Below are 6,404 nucleotides of genomic sequence, written 5' to 3'. Positions count from 1 at the left end.
ATTCCTCAGTCACATTTGTGTTCTTCACAGAATGAAGCTTACAACAGAAATAAGACTGGTAATACAGCTTACCTTCCGGTTGTTTGGAAAAAAGTCTAGGTGGAGCTCTTCACTATGCCCATGTCATGGAAGTCGTTGTTAATATTGGTACTGCCTAACCCGTTACTGTTGATGTTGGCAAAACTCGACGAGGTCGGCAACTGCGCATAACTGCTGACCATACTTGCACAAAGGTTAGAAGAATTTTTAAAATTATTCGGAAGTTATTCCACTTCCTCTACCATGATATCAATATCAAATGTATGACTATAAAAACATAACATTTATTCCTTTAACAATGCTATAAGTTACTCATTGTCATCGTCCAAACTTTATCCCGTAGGGTTCGGGGTTAGAATAGGTCCTCAGTATCCCTTGCTTGTCGTAGAAAGCGACTAAATGGGGCGTTCCTTCGGATGAGACCGGGAAAACCGAGGCCCGTTTCACAGCAGATGTGGCACGATAATGATCTCTTTTTGTTCAAGGGTCATAAGCGCCGAGCATAGGCCGAAACAATATTGAATCAATTATCATCGAATTCGTACAACTCCTCTTTACCACGTCTGCCTAGACAGAAGTAATCGAAGCGTGTGGGAATGTTGACCTCACTTAGGTTATTCGGCAACAATCGGGGCTCCTTCGGGCGCATGAATCCCTTTACATGATTCGGGAGATCTTCCACTTCCCCTACCATGATGTCAATATTAAATGTATGTATTTTAATATATACAACATTGTTCATACATTGGGGTTTGTGCTCAAAGAAATAACATTGATTCAAACTAAATGAACTATTTTCAGAAGTGTAGATGGTTGCCTGTTTTCTACATTTTCTTTTGAGTACAGTGAATGATTGTCTGTTGCAGATATTTTGACCTTACTTCGGATCGACATGAGATTTCTGTTATTCCGCCCTCTTTACCGGCAGACTAAGAAAACCAGGCCTTGTGTCTTCGATACTAGTAGACAGACGCCTGCGTTACTGTTTAATCAAAATACTCTTCAAGATGTCCTCATAGCATATTGAAACTAATTTTAAAACTAAATCCTCGACTTAACAGTTGCCGAATGGTGGGGTTGGACAGTTGTATGTATTCGCTTTAGCCTACAGTGAGTGTATATACCTCGCCTTTGATAACATAATAGTGATATTAAGATCTAATCTTCATTATTTGGTATTGTACAAACCTAAGGTTGAACTTCTCCAGGTGCTTCCATGTGAGTGTTGGGATCCCATTCAGCAGGTGAAGAAGTACCACCTGTTCCATGAATTCATCCAATCTTGCCAACAGATCGTCACAACCAATTCCTCCTCCTCACCATGTTTCCCCAAACAAGAGAACACGAAGCGAGTTGGAATGTTGAACTCACTTTGATCATTCTGCAACAACCGGGGATTCAGGGGTAAGAATCTCGAGCCATGATTCGGAAGATCATTCACTTCCCATACAATTGTGTTCGCAACATTTTAATCTTCGGATATTTTTCTTAAGAATCTTGTATGGGGATAAAATATAAAAACATTTTAGGCGCATCTTAAACATAGCAATAGGCATATATGTTTTTTTTTATTAAAAAAAGATATGTTTTTCCAAGCTGAATATAAAATTTCTTAAAAGGTTACATTCAGTCATATTCTTGTTCTTCATAGTAAGCAGCTTACAACAGAAATGAGACTGACTATGCAGCTTCCTTTCTAGTTGTGGGGAGGAGCTGTCGTGGTGGTCGTTGTTTCTTTTTGCTACTGCCTAAACCGTCACTGTTAATGCTTGGGAAACTCGCAGACATAGGCAATTGTGCATAACTGCTGGCCATACCTGCATAAAAGAATTTTTAAACTTTAATTGCAATTGTGATGAACTTTTAGTTCCATGGTTTCCTTTTTGATAAATTGTTGACAACCAAACGTTTTGATCTGTTCAGTAATGATTTTTTTCCCAATACGCATTATTCAATTAAATTACGTAACAGTGGAAAGACTATCGCACCATATTATAAGACATCATGTAATCTAAAGGGACATAATTATTCAAACATAATTTCATATGCTTGAAACTGAAAATGCATGCATTTCAATGATAATACAAAATAACGTAACAAATATTTCGTCTCCGATTCCGTCGCGGTTTTAATATTTAGAATGTCCAACGAGATCACATTCCTAGTCAGCTATATTGGAGTGGGCTGAAATTCAAGTGCACTTACGAGAAATTGGAATTCTGGTAAAAAGTTATGCTTCAAGAAAGTGCATTGATTCAAACTAAACGAACCCTTTTGCTTCACCATTGTACATTTTATATGGTTTCTTAATTCCTACCTTTTCATTTCATTATTGTACAAGGTTCACTGATTCCCTTATGCCCGCGTGTTTGACCTGCGCGTGCGAGAAATTGGAACTCTCGATAAAAGAAAGTACTTCACATGGTTGCTCGATTCCTACATTTTGTTTTCCGTATTGTTGGTGATTATCCTATACCTACATTTTTGACCTGATCTATGCCGGATCGACATGAGACTACCCTTCAGCTTCTTCCGCCTTATTTACCGACAGACTCGGAGAACCAGGACTTCCGGGCACGACGGACTGACGACTGTGTTCCTGTTTAATCAAAATACTCTTCAAGATGGCACATGTTATTTTAAACAAATTTCAAAACTAAATCCACGGTTTAAACGGTGCTGAAGAGGTGGGTTGGACAGTTATGGAGTCATACTGACGTACATGGAATACATTACCCCACCTTTAATAATATAATAGTGATATGAAGATCATAATTATTATTTCGTTGCATACAAACCGGAGATTGAACTTTTTCTGGTGGTTCCAGAGAGGTCTTTGGATTCCATTTACCAGGTGGTAGAACAATCACCTGTTCCTGGAATTCGTCACATCCGCCAAGAGATCGTCATGATCACGTGCTTTGTATACCACTTCACTTAAAATCTAAACGGAAGACAGAATTTAAACATTGTAATGTTTCGTTAATAGACGTGTGCATTGATTTCTCCAATATTATGTCATTATTAAATGTGTGTCTGTTAATGTATCCAACAAAACATAACCTTTATTCCTTTAACAATCCTCAAAGGTGCCCATTGACTTACTATGTAAGTAAATAATTTACGAATTAATGAATTAAATCATTAGCGGGACAATATTCAGTCGCTATAAATGAACACATGCTTCATAAAATGGCGTCTTAACGTTCTAAATTCCCGTGAGGATCCGGGTTAGAATAGGTCCTCAGTACCCTTTGCTTGTCATAAGAGGCGATTAAATGGGACAGTCCTTCGGATGAAACCAGGAAAACCCGAGGTCCCGTGTCACAGCAGGTGTGGTAGGATAAAGATGCCTCCCTGTTGAACGACCGTAAGCGCCAAATAAGGCCTAAATGGGGTGATTCTTCGGATGAGACAGCAAAAACCGAGGTCCCGTGTCAGCAGTAGAGATTAAGATCCTTCCCTGCTCAAAAGCCATAGACACCGAGCATAGGCCTGAATTTTGCAGCCCTTCACTGGCAGTGGTGATGTCTCCATATGAGTGAAACATTCTCGAGTGGGACAATATAAAATCAAGCAATCATTAACGTTCTAACAACATACATCATCCACTATCACCATTCCCATACATTGTCCAAACTCAACTTCTTTTCCTTGTCATGTCTCGAAAAACAGAAGAAAACGAGGCGCGTTGGAATGTTCGTCATTCTGCAACAACCGGGGCTCGATCTCACGGGGTATGAACCCCATGACATGAATCGGAATATCTTCCAATTCCCTAACCATGGTGTTCACAACATTTTAATCTTTGGATATTTGTCTTTAAAATCTTATATTGGGCTAAAGAATGTAAAAACATTGTTAGACAAATCATAAACGTAGCAATATTTGTGTTTTGTTAATAAAACAAAATTTGTTATTCTAAGCCAAATAGAAAATTTATCACAAATTTGCTTTCTCATTCACATTTGTGTTCTTCGTACTAGTGAAATATTCTCGAGAGGGACGTTAAACAATAATAATAATCGTAGTAAGCAGCTGACGACAGAAATACGACTGACTTTAGAGCTTACCTTCCAGTTGTGGGAAGTCTGCGATGGGCTCTCAACCGTGTCCATGCCAATGTCATGGAGGTCATTGTTGCTGCTACCTAAACCATCACTGTTAATGCTGACAAAACTCACGGACATCGGCAACTGCGCATACCTGCTGCCCACACCTGTAATACTGGTAAGCATAATAGAATTTTTAAAGTTTAGTTGCAATTGTGATGAACTTTTAGATGCATATTAATGACCAAACATTTTGAGTTTTTCAGTAATAATTACATGTATTTCAAATTTAAAATACGGGTATTTCAATCATAATACGGGATATCGGAACAATTGTTTGGTCTCCAATTCCGTCGCAGTTTAAAGTAAAGTGTATCCAACAAGACCAAGTTCTACTTCGCTTAATTAAAGTGGGTTGTAATTCATATGCGCTTGCATGACAAAAAATTCTGGTAAAAAGTTATCATTCAAGAAATTACATTGGTTCAAACCAACCGAACTGTTTTACTTCAATATTGTACATGGTTGCCTGTTTCCTAAATTTCTTTTCCGTATTGTGAGTGGGTGTCCGATACCTACATTTTTGACCTGACCAATGACGATTCGACATTATATTCCCCTTCAGCTTCTTTACCCTTTTTTACCGACAGACTCTGAGAACCAGGATTTCCGGCCACTGCAGACTGGCGCTGTGTTCCTGTTTAATCAGAATACTCTTCAAGAAGTTTTTTTGGTCATAGCACATATTATTTTAAACCAATTTAAAACTAAAGCCACTGTTTAACAGTTGTTGATTGATTTATGTTTTCCGCCACACTCAACAATTTTTCAGTTATATGGTGGCGCCCAGTTTTTATTGGTGGAAGACAGAACCCAGATACAATGTACCTGGGAAGAGACCACCGACCTTCCGAAAGTAAACTGGAAAACTTTCTCACTTACCGGCGCGAGCGGGATTCGAACGCTCTAACCACTCGGCCACTTCAGTTGTTGAAGGGGTGGGACAGTTCCATCTACTCTTACTAACCTACATAGAGTACATGTACCCCGCCCTTATTAACATAAAAATAATACTAAGATCTTAATCGTCATTATTTGATAGTCTACAAACCTGAGATTGAACTTTTCCAGGTGGTTCCAGGCAGATCTTTGGATCCCATTTACCAGGTGGTAGCACAATCGCCTGTTCCTAGAATTCATCTAACCCGCCAAGAGATCGTCATGAGCAGGTGTTTTGTATATCACTTCACGGAAAATGTGAACGGAAGACGGTATTTAAACATTGTAATGTTTCGTTAAGTGATGTGTACATTGATTTCTCCAATTTTATGTCAATAGTGTGACTTTCAATGTATTCAACAAAAACATAGCTTTCATTCTGTTCAGGTTGATCGATCCTCATGTGATCATCATCATCATCGGCATTTTGATTAACGTGCAGGATTAGGTGCATCTTCTACAGCAGTGAGCTCCCTTCCAGGTAACTGGCTTGTTGCACGCATGGCAGACCTAACATTTGACTTCCAGGCATCTCTGTCCAATGGGTTGACATCACGAAGTCCCCACTCACGCTGGTCTTTTTCTAGCTGTGCTTCCCAGGTCATCTTGGGTCTCCCTGGTTGTCGTCCTCCCTCTTTTTTGTGATGTCATATGTTTTTGCAAAATCTGTATTTAATTAAACTCTGTGTATGATAGAGAGGTGTCTTGCATATGAATTTTATTCACTGCATAAAGAGTAAACTATTGATGGTATTTTTTTTTTAATTTTCCATAGATAATCAATCCTATGTTGGAATTTCTACTACTACATGTATATATCTCAATGCTTTCCCTAATATCCACAAGTTTTATATATTTATGAATTTGTAGTTTTTTAAACTGTTGACTTTTAACATTTGTCATTTCAACAAGCTTTTATCAATTTTTATTATTCCGTTTAACAAAAATGTGTGAGATTTTTATGCTGGTATACACATTTGTACTTCTGATTTTTGTATGTCTGGCATCTTTAAGGTAGCTCACTACACTAAAGCTTATACTCTTTATGACACTAAGTCACAAGATGGCGATTCAAATGTTTTGTAAAATTATTTGTATCGATCGATTCGTTTGTTTATCATCGTGGTTCAGTGATTAAAGCATTGGGCTGGTGAACCGCAGATCTCGAGTTCAAATCCGCCAGATTTTTTTGTTCATATAGACTGAATTTTTTTTTTTTTTTTTTGAAAATTATGTTTTTATCCATAATTTGCATATTTTCCGCGTTTTTGTTTTTTTTTGGCATATTTCCTTATGATTAAACCAATTCGTACT

General features: G+C 38.0%; 1 pseudogene; it reads right to left on the bottom strand.

The window, feature by feature from the left end:
- Window positions 1–1,801: 1,801 nt before the first annotated feature.
- On the bottom strand, window positions 1,802–5,695 carry LOC130050683 (electrogenic sodium bicarbonate cotransporter 4-like; annotated as a pseudogene).
- Window positions 5,696–6,404: the final 709 nt, after the last annotated feature.

The sequence above is a fragment of the Ostrea edulis genome, chromosome 10 (assembly GCF_947568905.1).
Source record: "Ostrea edulis chromosome 10, xbOstEdul1.1, whole genome shotgun sequence".
Classification (NCBI taxonomy): Eukaryota; Metazoa; Mollusca; class Bivalvia; order Ostreida; family Ostreidae; genus Ostrea; species Ostrea edulis.
The sequence above is the reverse complement of the archived record's forward strand: the minus strand, read 5'-3'. Positions and strand labels throughout refer to the sequence as shown.